Source organism: Palaemon carinicauda, chromosome 6 (assembly GCF_036898095.1).
Source record: "Palaemon carinicauda isolate YSFRI2023 chromosome 6, ASM3689809v2, whole genome shotgun sequence".
In the NCBI taxonomy this organism is placed as follows: Eukaryota; Metazoa; Arthropoda; class Malacostraca; order Decapoda; family Palaemonidae; genus Palaemon; species Palaemon carinicauda.
In genome coordinates this window covers 130,705,019-130,723,618 of record NC_090730.1, presented here as the reverse complement: position 1 = coordinate 130,723,618, position 18,600 = coordinate 130,705,019, and positions in this window count along the sequence as shown.

Below are 18,600 nucleotides of genomic sequence, written 5' to 3'. Positions count from 1 at the left end.
ATAGTTTCATTTCTAATCCTGTCCTGCCATTTAACTCCCAATATCCTTCTTAGGGCCTTATTCTCAAATAAACTAAATCTATTGGAGATTGTTTCATTGTCATACCATGACGCATGTCCATAGAGTAATACCGATCTTACTAAACTGATATATAGTCTGATTTTTATATGCAATTTTAGTTGATTTGATTTCCAAATTTTACTTAACCTAGCTATTGTCTGATTTCTTTTATTTTTATTGTTCCCATATACTTATATTTTCAACATATACTTTTTATTTTACATATGGCGAGGGCATTGCTACAATGGAGTACCGGCGGAACTAATTAGCTAGGTGGCTTGTGGTGAAGGAAGACACTAATGCTGGCTTCACAGTCGACTATGAATACATTACATTCTGGCACCCTATTCTATTTAATTGCTTCTTGTTTTGTTAAAGTTTTTATAGTTTATATAGAAAAAAAATATTTTAATGTTACCGTTCTTAAAATATTTAATTTTTCCTTGTTTCTTTTCCTCACTGGGCTATTTTCCCTATTGGGGCCCCTGGGCTTATAGCATCCTGCTTTTCCGACTAGGGCTTTAGCTTAGCAAGTAATAATAATAATAATAACAATAATAATTCCCTGACAGTGGGTGTTTGGGCGCCTCCCCCATGAAAGTTTTCTTTATAAGGAAACATCCTTAGATGCGATTTCCTGGCATCTGACAGCAGGCTGTAGGAAAAACAAAATCATATTTAAGCAGATTTTTATGTGTAATTAACATTTTTACACAACAACTAGCATAAAATACCAGTAGGCCTACTTGATAAATTTACCTCAAAACTTACTAAGGATGTTAATTCATTTCTATAAACTCTTTCCAATATTGATCAAGTTTGGACTACCAATGTTTTTACTGAAGATTTATTATATCTGTCATTTGATTTTTAGTTTCAATTTTATGTTTATCTTTTGATGCTTTTTATGTTTTTAATTTTGTTTAAGTTGTAGTTTATGTAAGACAATTATCTAATTCTTTAATTGATAACCATGTTATTTGTCTTTGATTTTAAACTATGATGATAAGGTATGAAGATGAAAACCTCACAAACATAGAAATGCTCCATAGACTGAATAATACTGCCTCGGTCATAAAATATCAAGGTTATTAATATATGTATATATATATATATATATAAATAAATAAATAAATAAATATATATATATATATATATATATATATATATATATATATATATATATACACACACATATATATATATATATATATATATATATATATATATATATATATATATATATCCTCATCATCATCTCCTCCTATGTCTATTGATGCAAAGAGCCTCGGTTAGATTTTGCCAGTCGCCTCTATCTTGAGTTTTAATTCAATACTTCTCCATTCTTCATCTCCTACTTCGCGCTTCCTTGTCCTCAGCCATGTAGGCCTGGGTCTTCCAACTCTTCTAGTACCTTGTGGAACCCAGCTGAACGTTTGGTGAGCTAATCTCTCTTGGGGAGTGCGAAGAGCGTGCCCAAACCATCTCCATCTACACCTCATCATGATCTCATCCATATATGGCACTCGAGTAATTCCCTTATAGTTTCATTTCTAATCCTTCCCTGCCATTTAATTCCTAATATCCTTCTGAGGGCTTTTTTCTCAAATCTACTAAATCTATTGGAGATTGTTTCATTGTCATACCATGACTCATGTTCATAGAGTCTTTGATGGAGCTGTGCGAGAGGTGAATGCTCAAGTGCTTGGTCGAGGATTGAAAGTGATAGATAAGAGAAATCATGGGTGGGAGGTGAATCAGTTGTTGTTTGCGGATAATACTATATTGGTTGCAGACTCGGAGGAGAAGCTAGTTCTATTAGTGACTGTTTTGGGAGGGTGTGAGAGAGGGAAGTTGAGATAATGTGGTAAGGGTAAAGTTATGAAATGCATGAGAAGGAGGGTGGTGCTAGGTTGAGTGTCATGTTGAATGGAGAGTTACCTGAGGAAGTAGATCAGTTCAAGTACTTTGGGTCTGTTGTTGTTGCAAATGGTGGAATGGAAGCAGATGTACGCCAGAGAGTGAATGAAGGATGTAAAGTGTTGGGGTCAGTGAAGGGAGTGGTAAAGATTAGAGGTTTAGGAATAAATATAAAGAGAATTTTGTATTAGGAAGGGATTGTACCAACTATGATGTATGGATCGGAGTTTTGGGAAATGAAAGTGACGGAGAGACAAAAATTGAATGTGTTTGAGGTGAAGTGTCTTAGGAGTATGGCTGGTGTATCTACTGTAGATTCGATATGGTTAGGTAGTGAGGGTGAGATCAGTTGTAAAAAATTAGCAGCTAGAGTAGATATGAATGTGTTAAATGCAAGAGTTGATGGCGAGAAGTACATGACGAAGATTAAGTTTGGGTGGATGAATGGAGTGAAGAAATCTCTAAGTGATAGGAGGGTAGATGTGAGGGAGGCAAAGGAGCATGCTAGAAACAGGAATGAATGGCGAGCGATTGTGTCGCAGTTCCAATAGACTCTGCTGCTTCCTCCAGTTGCCTTGGTGACCGCTGAGGTTACGGCATTAAGGGATTTGGCATATGAAACTTAATTTGTGCGGGATAATTGCGGAGGGTGGGCTGTGTCACCCTTTCAGTACCAAGCAAACTGTTGAATTCCTTGCCTGGGTGGGAGGAGGGAAGAGAAGAAAAGCCCCCCCCCCCCTTTTTTTTTTTTATGTCGGCTACATCCAAAATTGGGGGTAGTTCTTTGGTGAATAGTCTCCCAAATACGTCTATTGCTGTATGTCGAGGAAAACATGAGATATTTTGTTTTTTCCTCGAGCATTTCGCTCTTCTTTGTGACTTGGTATAGCAGCATTTTCAGTGAAATTACAGTTATTATTATTATTATTATTATTATTATTATTATTATTATTATTACCACCTCCAGCTCTCCCAGTTACGTCTTTTGCTGTATGTTGAGGAGAACATGATTTATTTTTATTTTCTCATTTTTATCACTTTGTTTTTATTCAACTTCATTTGCAGTCATGTAATAATTCATTTCCTTGGAAAGAAGTTAATGTATTACCCTTCGTTTCTAGAAATATTAGTTTTTCAACCTGCTTCGGTCTCTTGAACTGACAATGATAAAAGTGGTCGGCTTCTTCCTCCTTTTATCATAATTCTTCTTCATAATATCGTGCCTCATCTCACACAGTTCTTCTTCTTCTTCTTCTTCTTCTTCTTCTTCTTCTTCTTCTTTTTTTCTGTCAGCCTTTAAGGATTATCCTGAAATATGAGTCTCCTTGCTATTAAGAGTGCATTGTAATCTTGAAATATATGTTTTTTCCTCCTAACCATTGAAGTATTACTTCCCGCCCTCTTAGTCTTGTGCTCGTCCATGAGCTTCTTCTCTCTCTCTCTCTCTCTCTCTCTCTCTCTCTCTCTCTCTCTCTCTCTCTCTCTCTCTCTCTCTCTCTCTCTCTCACAATTAATGAATGTCATATGATACTTATTTTCTTATGAAAGATGAGCAACATAATGAAATGTAGATAGTGATTTAAATGTTTTATTTGTGTAAGACAATGGTAGAATCTTGAATACTTCTGACCAAGCTAGAATTAAAAGCACAGTTTGTTCAACTCCATCTGCCAGCTTCAACTTTCCATATTTAACGCAATCGTCATCATCTTTTGCTAATTTCCTGTAGGGCAAAGGCGTCAGACATGTCCTTCCACAAGCGTCTGTTTATTATCTTTTTATGCCAGTCTATAACCGCAACTTTTCGTAACTCGTCAGCCCATCGTCTTCTCTTCCTTCCCCTGCTTCGTTTGCAATCTCTATGGATCCATTGTGTTATTATTCTTGTCCTATTATCCCTCATTCTTATTATATGCCCTGGCCATTTCCATTTCTTTTCAGCACATGTTGTTAGAATATCCTCTACTTTAGTTTGCTCTCGTATCCATGTTGCTCTTAGTGTTATTCCCATCATTATCCATTCTATAGCTCTTTGAGTTATAACTTACGTATGATAGTAAGGCCCAAGTAAGGCTCAAATTCACTGATGCAATTTAACATAATATTCCAAGTTAAATCAACATCCTGACATCCTAAGGGGATATGAGCTCCTCACACATAGAGAAGTGTGATTTCTGTAAACATATGGCCATATCCTTCTGATATTTTTTTTTCTATTATTAATTGCATATGAGGGTATGTTTCCACTCTTATTGTACCACTTATATTGAAACATTTCTTTAATTGTATTAGTTGTACAGATGATGTCTCGGATTCATAAAGGCTTTTTACTTTGCTTTGTGTTTTATTGCATTCAAGCATCATATGTTCCTGTGAGCATTACGCATATATATATATATATATATATATATATATATATATATATATATATATATATATATATATATATATATATATATATATATAGGTATGTGTGTGTGTGTGTGTGCAGATAAGGAAATGAAAACTATGTTGGGCACTTGGAAGATGACCGGACAAGATTCCGTACAAATAGAAAAAGGGCAAAATAATCCTGATCAGTTAATGAGAAGTGTGAGTCTGACCAATGTGATCATAACACAAGGAGGTTGAGGGGGGGGGGGGGGATGACAGGTTATATGGTGTAAGTCTTCTTCGAGACACCATTATTCTGGTGGCGAGGACAGCAGCCATAAGACCTGGCCAGACGTGCCTCCCGCGACGAAGAAGCAAGAGAGAAATGTGATTTACGTGGAGAATACCAAGTACGCCTCAAGAGGCCGAAGTTTGTGTGTGTGTAAGAGGAGGAGGAGGGTTTTGAGGGTTGGCTAGAAGAGACCTGTTTTTGGTGAAGGGAAAACGAATCGAACGCCCATTCTAATGGGTGAATTTAATTAAGGGGATTCATAGAGCATCACGGCATACACGAATAATATATTCACTGGCAAATCTTAATGAGACTTCCAGCTATAGTGTAAATAAACATATTACTAATGATATGGTGTGAAAGATAATGCCAATGAAAAACTCAACACTTTTCTCCTTAGATTTCTTGACCTTCATATCTCGGAAAGTGACGAAAGATTGTCTTTATTCTAGCATTGCATATACCCCAAAGAATTCACTCTTTGACCTTAGATGGATTGCATAGATGGCGTGTGTATTTCTTAAAAGCATAAATGTTCTTTTAGCATATTCTATTTCTATCATACACTAATACACACACACGTGTATATATATATATATATATATATATATGTGTGTGTGTGTGTGTGTGTGTGTGTATGTGGTATAAATAGAATACATTCTATTTCTATAACACACACACACACACATATATATATATATATATATATATATATATATATATATATATATATACATATATATATATGTATATATATATATATATATATATATTTATATATATTTATATATATATATATATATATATATATATAAATAAATATATAAATATACATATATATATATACAGTATATATATATATATATATATATATATATATATATATATATATGTATATATATATACATATATATATATATATATATATATATATATATATATATATATATATATATGCGTAATGTTCACAGGAACACATGATGCTTTGATGCAATTAGACACAAGGCAAAGCTTTGCCTTCTATTTCTTCTTAGACATCATCTGTTCAACTAATACAATTGAAGATTTTTTTTTTCAATATATATGGTTCAGTAAGAGTGCGAGCATACCCTTATATACAAATAATAATTGAAAAGAATATCACAAGGATATGGCTACGTGTTTACAGAAACTCATATACTTTTAAACAGAGGGCAGGTCAAATATGTCAATATTCCTAGCCCTTCGGAAAATAATGTCTTCAATTTCTTTATACTAATAATATGTTTAATAGTTGTATTTTTTGATAAATGATCTCATCCATATTTTTACCTTCCAGCACGTATTCATTTATAGACTAAAACATATGCATACATATGCACTTACATACAAGTACATACACGCGCAAACACACACACATATATAAGTATACATATATACAGTATAGCTATACATATATAATATATTTATATATATATATATATATATATATATATATATATATATATATATGTGTGTGTGTGTGTGTACACATATACATCCATACCTACTTATATGTATACATATATACGCATCAACTTCACACTTATACATGTATGCACATACACAACAATATATATATATATATATATATATATATATATATATATATATATATATATATAATCATCATCATCATCATCATCAGCAGCCACCAGCTCACTGCAGAACAGAGGCCTCAGACATGTCCTTCCACTTGCGTCAGTTTGTGGTCTTTCTGTGCCAGTTCACACCCTCAAACTTTCTTCGTCAATCGATCGTCTTCATTTCCTTCCCCTGCTTCTTTTAAAATTCTTAATACCCATCTACTGTCTGTCATTCTAAATATATATCATGCCTATGCCCATTTATTTTTCTTTCATTTTAGAATATCATTTTAGTTTGCTCTCATATCCACGTTGCTCTTTTTCTGTCTCTTATTGTTATTCCTATTATTTTCCTTTCATAGTTCTTTGAGTTGCAACTAGCTTATGTTCTAAGGATTTAGTAAAGCTCCAACCCATCTCATCAAATACTTTTCTTTTTATTGTATGTGTCATTTTAATTTTGATAATCTTATTTTGTTTAACAAATACTCTCCATCCCACGTTTATCCTTTTTCAAATTTCGGTCTTATGTCTTGGGGAAAACTTACTGTCTGTCCCAAGTACGTATACTCATTAACAATATCTAGAAGTTCGTCCATAAATCTTTTTGGTTATGTCTGCATTTTCATTGAACATTATTCTAGTTATACCCCTATTCATTTTCAGTCCAACATTTATGCTCTCTCTATTCAAATATTTTATCATCGTTTGTAATTGCTCCCATGATTCACTAAACACAACTCTATGTCATCTGCTAATCTTTAAGTTGTTGAGATATTCCCCATTAATATCAATGCCTATATTTTCCCAATATAAATTTTAAAAGTTTCTTCTATGTATGCTATAAATAATGTAGGAGAGGTGGGGTCTCCCTCTCTAACTCCTTCCACAATCGGAATTTTCTCACTATATGTCGTTTAGGAATTCGAAAAGAATATGTACAGTGTGGAGTTGTGATAAACTTATATCTCTCTTGATAGCATAGTTGATTCGAGTCCCTACAGGCATGGTTTTGGCTGAAAGGCATTGGTTCAAATCTTTGCCCAGAAGCTGTTATCATAAATGGATTTACAGTCGATGTAAATTTCAAAAGGTAGATAACGATATTAAATGCCATTGTGGTTGATATTTACGTTGTTTAAAATCACAAGTGTTAATAATATATATTCATCATAAATAACCCCGTGTTGATAACTCACCTATCAGTTATCATGGTTGAGATGAGTTTATTTCAATTTTAAGAATAGATTCCTGAATTCGACTAGAATATGTACGGTGGACTTGAAATAAGCTTATATTTCTCTTGATAGCATGGCTGTTTAGAGTTCCTGCAGGCATGGTTTCGGCTAAGCGATATAGATTCAAATCTTTTCCCAGCCAGAAGCTGTTATCATAAATAGATTTTTAGTGGGTATACATTTCCAAATGTAGAATTCGATATTAAATGCCATTGTGGTATATGTATATATATATATATATATATATATATATATATATATATATATATATATATATATAATATATATATATATATGTACACACACACACACACACACACATATATATATATATATATATATATATATTATATATATATATATATATATATATATATATGAGAGTACAGTTCAAAAGGATTAATAATAAATAAACATATACATCATAAGGGAACTTAATTCTTAAAAGAGAAAACAGGTATCACTAGGGTAAGGCCCGGTTCAGGAAATAGAAGTTCATGAAGCTTGGTGATCTCTTTGGATATGAATGCATCCAGTTTATTCGTTCTTTTTATTATTCAAGTTATTATTGAAAAAAAATATTTAAAAGTTCGACTCTGCCATTTCTTTCAAATGAATTACTGGAATTAGCCAACATCTTTTTAAATAAATAATCAATTGTATAATTTTGATCTTGAACGTGAATATAAATTATGTTTTTTATCCTGAGCATATCTTACACTTTAAATATGTGGTTAATTATGATTTTGAATATATTTACCAGTGTGACATAAATAAAATTTTTCACATTAATTATAAAGAATGTGATGCCTGCACCTTTGGTACTGTCTGGATTATCGAGAATTCTTTATGAATATGGTTATTATTCTTCAAATCTACATTAACAATGACCTTTAGATTTATATACATACATACATATATATATATATATATATATATATATATATATATATATATATATATATATATATATTATATATATATATACATACATACTATATATATATATATATATATATATATATATATATATATACATATATATATATGGGTAAATTGTTTCTCTATGGCAATACAAGTAAGCTTTTCATCTTGTAGCTTTCTCTGTTGTTAAAGAAAGAGGTTTTTATTGCTTTACTTATTGCTTCGTTTATAAAATTTCCAAGGTACTCTAGATTTAGCCACGTCATAATTTCGTTTGTTTCATTGTTAATATACACAGGGCTACAAACCTGCAGTATTGTCTAAGCCCTTGAAAAAAATGCTAGATTACTTTTATCTGAATAGAAATGCACATATGCAGATACATTAGGTGGTTTTCTGTAAACACTAAGCTAGAATCTATCGTCTCATATGTTCATACGGTTATCCAAAAAGGGTAATTTATTGATTTGAGGTTTTTTGGCATCCTGAAATCTAACGGTCATTGACAGCGAACCAAAGGGTAAGCTACAAGTATACTCCAAACCCATAGTATACTCTAATTAAGTTACCAATCTATTCAATCTATGATTCAGAAGTAAGAAAGAGAGAGAGAGAGAGAGAGAGAGAGAGAGAGAGAGAGAGGAGAGAGAGAGGAGAGAGAGAGAGAGAGAGAGAGAGAGAGAGTTGGAGTAATTGCAGCTTTCAGTAACCATTTTTTGTTTAGTATTCTCACCATGAAATGACATTTCTTAGTAAAGATTATGAAATGTGTAGGCTAATTCTACTTTTAATTATTTGAACGTTCTCTCTCTCTCCTCTCTCTCTCTCTCCTCTCTCTCTCTCTCTCTCTCTCTCTCTCTCTCTCTCTCTCTCTCTCTCCATAACATTGCCTATGAATTAAAACCTCACCTCATAAAGTAAATCCAATGACCTCGGTGCTCTATTTATTAAAATATAATTGTTGCATAGCATGCATGTGTCAATTGGAATATGATTTGCTTTGTAATTTCTTGTGTATCTGTTACCTGATCATTAATATCTCGTACCTTTTGCACTTCTATTTTACTGTGTATTTTTTTCATTTTTTTTTTTTGTATAACTTATGTAAGATATGTTATTTCATCTCATGCTCTCCATATCTTTTCTATTTTCCGGACTCTCTCTCTCTCTCTCTCTCTCTCTCTCTCTCTCTCTCTCCTCTCTCTCTCTCTCTCTCTCTGTCAGGTTTAATTTAGAACGTGATATCCAGTGCCTGTAAATTATTCCTTTTGAAACTTGAACCAACTACTGATACGGCAGAGCTTTTATTAAGTTTCCATTATGACTTTTGAATGGTTGTTTTTATGTTTTTTTGAAAATTCATACGCTTAAGAATTAACATTAATTTTATACAACTTGAAGGGTAGAGTTGCTGTTTGTTTTATTTACAGACACACGTAAAGATATACACATACTCAAACATGCGTATAATTCATTATACATTTATCATCATCTTCAGCCAATATTAGTCCACTGCAAGACAAAAGCCTCAGATATGTATTTCCATTCGTGTCTTTTTATATTCTTTATATGCCAGTCTATATCTACGAATTTTCTTAGCTTTTCAATACAATCTCTTCTCTTCCTTTCCCTGCTTCTTTTGCAGTCTCTAGAGACCCATTCTGTTATTCTTAACGTTCATCTTTTACCTGTCATTCTCATTATTTGCGTTGCCCATGTCCATGCCTTTCTTTTATATATTATCAGAATATCCTTTGCTCTCGTATATTAAACATGTAGCTGTCTCTTAGTGTTATTTCGGTCGTTACTCTTTCCGTTAATTTGCTATTTCAGGTATAACTAGCATATATTATAAGGATTTCATAAGCTCCAAGTTTCTGATACGTAATTTAATACAAGTAGGACCATCTGATTAGATAATTTTCTTTTTAGAGAAAGGGCTCTTTTACTTTTCATAATGTAGCTTTGTTTACCAAAAGCTTTCCATCCCTTGCTTATCCTTCTTTGAATTTCGGTCTTATGTCATGTCTGGGTTTGGCAATTTTCACAACCATGCTGCTCACCGGGGATTGACGATGATGGGGGATTTTGGCCTTATTGCTCACGGCAAAGCAACCTAGTTTGAGTGGCCCTGATTAGTATAGGTTTGCTGATCCTGGCGATGCGCAATCATTTTCGGTATATGACTAATGTGTACTTTTCTTGTAAGGGGATGAATGTTAGACTCTTAAGTTGATTACCGATGAAGTTAATAGTTAAACACTTGACGACATACTCTCCGTTTACCTTTCTTCTATACATGTCCTCCAATAAAACAATTGCAACCACATATGGCAGAACTTTTGTGCCTTATGAATTTGTAATTTTTTTGCAGTTTTTACAGCTTACCTGAAATACTCCAATGCAATAATTTGATAGCCAAGGCCTGTTTCTTAATGTACAATTTCTCTCCCTTAATAATCTTTATGCTTTGCCTTAAATTCACAGGTTTTCAATCTCTCTTTTATTTTTCTAAGGCTTTAGGTTCTTGTATACAAGTAGTCTGTTTACATGTCAATCACAAGTCAGAGCTGAAGCATCAATGAGCTTGTGGACAGCAGTGGCATTCATATAGCATATATATAAAGTTTTGTTTAAATGCACATTATTATCATTCCCACAATCAGCTGGCGAAGATTGGATTAATACAGAACTACTATTCATATTGTTTTACAAGTATGTACGATTTCAGTAATCGAACCATGACAACATTTATTCCACTTTCCTAATATAGGTTACCATAAATAACTTCTAAGCAGTTCTAAGTATTGCTGACATCAACACCAAAAGGCAATAACATAAGCCATATGCAACAGCATTTAATTAAACAATGGCGCAGAGAAAAGCTATACCATTCCAGCGTCCATAGATATCATTTCAATGTGTGTGTGTGTGTATATATATATATATATATATATATATATATATATATATATTTATATATATATATTTTAATAATGAAAGGTTAGTTAGGATCACATAACCTGATAGGTTAAGTAGATTTCAGAAATTACAAAGTAAGATAGACACGGAAAATGGAATCGTGAAACAAGGTATGTCAAAATTACTAAACTATGCTAAACTTGTACTTTTTTTTTCTAACTTGTTATTGAAAATGCAACAATATTGTCATTATCCTCTGTTGGCATTGTAGACCCAATTCCATTAAACATTTGTCCCTACTTGAAACTAAACTTTACTATTTTCTAAGTCTTTTATGTAATTAATATCATCTGGTACATGCACATTTGGAATGTATGGAATACGTTTTACCAAATAAGGATTAGCCACTTTAGTGAAATATTTGGGGATAACTAATCATACCGAGTTAATTTATTAGTAATATTGCTGATAGAATGTGGTGAAGTTGATTCAAGTACTATACATCTTTGCTGACTAGAGGTTATCTATTATATATTTTATAATGAAGTAGAGAGGAATACATGAATGATGTCTTCCTAATAATAGACTGCTGTACACTTGAGAGTGAAAACATCGTTATAAATGTAATCACAAGGAAAAGAAGATTACAACGATTGGCGAAGTCGAATTCTAAAATCGTGTTATAGTTAGATGTGTTGGATTTCTTTAAAATGTCAAGAATGAATCAAGGAAATATCTTCATGAAATTGATATAATTCTATTTTTGAAGACAGTTGTGTAGCTGTTGATTATCCCACGGGGCTATAGAATGATTGAAAAGAATTTGCTTGTTCACATGCTTACTGATCAGGGGGAGCATACCCAGTTTTCAAAAGTAAATATAATCCTTTCATTTGTTTCACTATGATATCAAAAAATAAATAAAAAGATTTACCATATAACCATTTCAGACTAATTTTTCCAATAAGAGTAATCTTTGACTTTCTGATAGGGTTTTCTATTACTTCAAATTGTATTTACACAATTACAAAATTTACGCATTTGGGGTTGAAACTGGTCATCACAGCTAATTCACTTCATATGAAAGATGTTAGTTATTTAATTAGTTTATCAGAAGCACAAAACGAACATGATTTGTAGGAGTTTAGGCATTCAGGATAAAACAGGTCACAAATAATTCACTTCATATGAAAGGTGTTATTTATTCAATAGATTTAGCAGAGCCTTAAAGCTTACATGATTTTCATGATGGAAAAAAGATAATTCAATGATAACATTGAACAGCATAGACGATTATATACCAAGCGAAGGTACCTCCCGCCCGGTATAACATAACAAACAAAGCCACAAAAAACCTCGGACTCCTTTTCCTTTTGGCCGAGGCAGCAACTCTTGACATTTTATTTATCGAGATGTGACACGACAACCGGTAGTTTTGGGTACAGCAGATGTCGCACATCAATTAGGAAATCCAATGACTCTGCGGGAAATCGGTTTTATGGAATCATCAGATCTTGTTGACAAATTGCATGAATTTATGTGGTCGAGGATTTTCTTTGTTGCAACATCGATGAGGGAATATCCGCATCAACCTTGCCATCTTATTGGTTTGGTTGGTTCGAGAAAGCTTTACTGCTCATTTATGAATATGTTATTTTAGCATTATTAACCTCCTTTTGGAAAAAAAAAATATGCAATCTTTTAGTTGCATTATTTGTCCTCATTCTTTTCAAATCCAAAATTATCTTTTTTTATATGACTTTGATTTGTTCTCCGACTTACACTTCTTAGTTGTGTAAGTTGCTTTTTGTATATTTTCTTTATTGTCACGTTCCTCTTCTCACATTCTTTATGACCTGAATAGCCTCAACGTATAAAAAAAGGCTCAAGATAGTTTGTTCTTCGGTATCCCGAAAGATTTAGGGTCGCTAATGAGACTGCTTCCGATACCTAAATCCTCATAATCGCTAGTTAAATAAATCTCGGATAACAATGACACATTTGCGTCCATATAATATACAGTAAATGACTATGATAAGTATGACCAAACCTCCAAAGGCTCTCCCGTTTTTGTAACTTTTTCGTGTACAATGTATTAGTACATTGACACGGCTCTGGAAATGTTCCACAACCTGGAACATTTCACTGCTAATGTACTCATCAGTGTCCTCGAGTGTGTCGTTGGAATGAAACGACGGGGAGTTGGCTAAGGGAATTAATGTTGTATCGGATTAGAAATTAATAATTTTCCCCCGATTCTGGTTCTGTTAAATGGGCAATACTAAGCTGCAGTAGCTGTCATATTATCTGTAAGAATGTTTAGCTGTATGTTGTACGGTATTTTTTTAATGTTGCTAGTCTATTTCAGTCTATGCTATTATTATTATTATTATTATTATTATTATTATTATTATTATTATTATTATTTTATTTTTTTTAGTTTTATTCTAATTATTATTATTATCATTATTATTTTTTAGTTTTATTCTAATTATTATTATTATCATTATTATTATTATTATTATTATTATTATTATTATTATTATTATTATTATTATTATTATTATTATTATTATTATTATAGTCAAATGTACATTTCAATATTGCTGCTGCTATATTATTTTCATCTTAAACTATTGAAATCTGTAAAGTTGTTAATAATTTGCTACATTTCTTTTCAGGTAAGTGATATGTATCTGAATAAGAATCCACCTCAAGTGAGTACTTTATGTGTAGTAACAGCGTTATGGAAAAAAAGTGTCAGATAGACCTTTTTTATTTATTGGTATTACTGCTTAGCTAAAAGTAAAAAAAATATTTTCCAGTTTCATTTTGTGATTAAGAAAATATAGTCCTATTTGGTTTAGCGTTATATTTGAGTTAGAGTTTAATTCTTTTTTGATTAGTAGATATACATAGTTGTGATCGTTGTTTTGTGATATTTATTTTTCAACACACCTGACATTTCATTCGCTGGAATTGATGTATAATATAGTAGTGATTAATCTTGAACGCCGTTGACTCATTTGTCAAGTGCTCAATAATGGCAGACTATATCTTTTATATTCAGTTCAATTTTATCTGTTTTGACTGAAATAAAATGTTCTTAGAATTGGATAGTTATCAGGATTCATGTACATTTCTAAGTGCTTCCTTCAAGGTCAATGAGAGCAAATGCATGACAACATCGCCTTTAGTCCCGATTGGTTTTGTGTGGTCGAGAGATTGGTATTGGGGAGGTGTGAGGTCGTCACCAGACCCTGACTAACTCCCGAATAGTAATTGATTGTTCGAAGAGAAGAGCAATTTAGCGGAATAGTCCCGCTTTGAATCTCGCCCGAATAGTCGCGAGGAGGCAGGTCTCTTGCTCATTGGTTCTCGGTATTATGGCTGTGGTTAATGATGCAATTGGATTTGCAGTGGGAATCTGATGGGTCATTCCAACGTTTGCGGATGATTGGTTTAAAGCACTGAAAAATAATCGGTTTTAATAGGTAGGTGATGAGGGAAATTCTCGTTATGCAGTAAACGATAGGAAAATATTGGGTTTTATCTTTTGCAGGTGTTCTAACGAGATAAAATATTCACTTCAATTGCTAATATCCATCAGATCATCTTTCTTATCGCTTGAACTAAATGTTCTTGTACCAGTGAAAGTTACACAACAGTATTTAAGGGTACCTGACAATCTCTCTCTCTCTCTCTCTCTCTCTCTCTCTCTCTCTCTCTCTCTCTCTCTCTCTCTCTCTCAATGTTACAAACGTAACCTTCCACTGAATTTGAAGAAAGTAAGTGTTTCTGTGACCTCGGTGGTTACAATAGCCCAATGAAGAAGTTTTCGTCGGATATCTACGATCATACGACTTTTGTCTTCGTCATTACCCACAGTCCACCCCATACGAATGACTTTTCACACACTAGCCGACAATATGTCTGCAACCATCTTTAAGCAATAGATTTCTTTTTAATATGAATGGACGGGAACTGTTCTTTGACATTGTCAAGGCTTATCTTCAGTAGAGTGATGAATGACTGCCGATAGCATATGAAAATAAAATCCTTAAATATTCTTTATGTATTAGATTGAATAAAACCTAATTAGCAGAAGACAGGAGCATAAGTGGGTGTGCATGAAAAGAAATACACACATACGCTTGCCAGTATGGTTGAAAGTAGATGGTTACAAGGGCCTTCATTTTATGATTATGATTGAAAATCATCCAAATTCTCTATACATATGTTTATCGTTAAAGTTGCTTTCAGTATATTGCGAGAGAGAGAGAGAGAGAGAGAGAGAGAGAGAGAGAGAGAGAGAGAGAGAGAGAGAGAGAGAGAGAGAGAGAGAAAGTTAATGCAATTTAGATGAAGAAAAACCTAAAAAAAAACCTTAAAAATATGCCGTAAAAAGCGGTAAAAGTCCTGGAATAAATGTTGCCAGGCATTTACCATTTAAAAAACGGATATATTGATGTTAAGAAGTGATATTACGGTCGCCAACCCGTAAAAGACAATAACAAAGTATGGTAAAAATTACGGTCGACTGTATTTTACTGAAACATGTGAGACAGTGTATTTTTACGGAGAATTTCCGATTAAAGTTACGTTTTTTATAAGTCTAGATTGGCTGATGGAATGTTTGGATATTTGTTCAATGATAATACATTAGTTTTCAAATAAACTATTGTGGTTTGTTGGGGTTGATATTCTTGATTTTAGAGATTTTATTCAGTTGATATAACTCATACTAAACTGAGTAAAGGGGAGTGGCTAAACAAAATTATTATTGGCTTTAAATCAGTTCTCATTATTGCATTCAAGATTTTTTGAATACTCTAAATACGGAAGGTACTTTTGATCATATAGAAAATCACAGATTGTTGGTGGTCAAGTCTGCGAAATTTTACAGATATGTTGCAGAATTGATAGTGTAGTAAGCTGCGACTATGTCTTAACAGAAAGATGGGCCAGACATGACTGGTTTATTAATGTGACATCACAAGCTTATATTGATAACGGTTGAGGATAACAAGGGCAATATAAAACATACAATGGTAAGCTTAAACGGGTTTTTTCCTAGAGAGAGAGAGAGAGAGAGAGAGAGAGAGAGAGAGAGAGAGAGAGAGAGAGAGAGAGAGAGAAAGAGAGAGAGCAATGGCATCATAATGTATAAGCATGTTTGAAACACATGCAGTACTGGCTCCCTCCCTAAATAAGACATACACGTAAAATAAGGTACTCTGCTTTAGAGAGATGAACTGTAGATGAGTCATCTTGCTGGAGATACGCAGGTTTTAGGCAATCAATGGAAATCCTGTCTTCTTTGCCACGAATGATAATTAAGAAAGCCTTCGGTTTGTAACGGATAACAAGGAAAGAGCTCGTGTAAGGGGGTGCCTGCGGTGGCTTGTAAGTGTCGGTGTGCATGAAGATATGTGTTGCGGTGTTTAAATCTTTCGCCATGTGTTGCTTCGCTCGGTTTTGTAAATCTGGTGGCAGGGAGTATATTTTCCCACAACCTAACGTAAGCAATAGAGATTAGAGAAGGTTGCCGGCGGAAAAAAACACCAGGGACCACTAAAGGATCGCCATACACCATTTCAGCTACTGAGACATCAATAGTGTCATTGATAATCCAAGGAGAACCTGGCAAGCTGAGTAAACCAGTTGGAGTCATTGCAGCGGGATATCAAAGCTGCTCCCGCTGTGCAGTGCTAGCGTTCAACTATTCTATTGGCTGCAGGATTGTAGGTGGTTATTTGATGTCTACAATTGAAAGGTGAAAGTGTTAACCCTGTCAGAAGTACTATTCTCAGGTATACCAAATCTGGCCATCCACCCTGAGAGTAAAGCAGATGTCCATAAGGTAGATGTTGTGATTTGCATGGGGATGGCTTCAAGCCAACGATTGGAGTGGTCAGTAACAGTAAAAAGATGTCCAAAAGATAAGGGTAAGGTGCCTACTACATCGACATGAATGTGAGCAAAACAACACTGAGGTTGAGGAAAGGTGACCACTCTTGAATCTGCGTGTCGATTTACTTTTGAAGTTTGGTATCAAGTACAGGAGTGAACCCAAGCCTTAGCATCTTTAGTAATGCCATGCAAAATGAACTTCGTTTTCAGTAACTGCAGTAGATCTGTGCAAGGGCTGTGAGTAGTCGTTGATTAAATTAAACGCCTATCGGCGCATGGGGGCAGGTATCCATGGGCGTGGTATATCAGTTCTGACATCACAGAGAAGAGTGGTGTTAGAGTCGTCGAGGGCGATGTGTTCTCAATGGAAGGATATGCAGGATGTCCTGCAGGCTTCGTACTCTGGATTTTTCCATTGGGCTTCCACCAAGGCATTGTAATCCAATCCTAGGTGGATGGCGGCCAATGTGTTTCTTGACAGGCATTGGCAATGGGATTCATTTAAACAGGTACATGTGGAAAGGTGCAGTTGCATTCAGCTATGGTAGAGAGATGACATTGACATGCGGACTAGGCATCAGACTGTTAAGTAAAGGCGTGCTCCAGGGTCACGTGGTCCGTACAAATGACAAAGGGCGTACCCTATAAGAAGTGGGGAAAATGACGGACAGCCAAATGCACCGCCGACAGTTCATGGTTGAAGGTAGAGTAGTCATATTACGCCTTGGACATTTTTCTACTGAAGGATGCCAATGGGTGGGGTGAGCTGTTGACTTCTTGCTTCAGTACTGTACCAGTAGTTATGTCACTAGCATCAGTGGAAAGAATTGGAGGGCATGCAACATGAGAAAAGCGAGAAGAGCAGCAGTTGATAGGGCTTTCTTTGCTTTGCAGAAGGCCTCTTCTTTAAAGCTTGCCCTTGACGAAGGTGTAGAGGGGGCCAAAAGTGATAGTGATGGCTGGCAAGAACTAGTGATTATAGTTTATCATACCCAAGGATTCTTGCAGTGCTTTTATGGGTGAGGGCATGGGGAAGTTCTCAACAGCTGATACCTTATCCGGGAGAGTGTGGAGGCCTTCAGGAGTGATGCGGGGCCCTAAGAACGATACTTTGCTAGCACCCAAGGTACACTTATTGTACCAGACTACAAGGCCATTCCATTGTAGAATGTCGAGAATGATGTGTAGGTGATGGAGGTGTTACTCTTTGAAGGAAGAGAACACAAGTATGTCATCCACATATATGCAGAGGGAAGATCCCCTTGCCTTGTCTGTAAATGCTGAGCAATCTGAAGGAATGAACAAAAGGTCTCTTAAGATGCTATCCATGAGCCATTGAAGGGGGCCCCAGCAT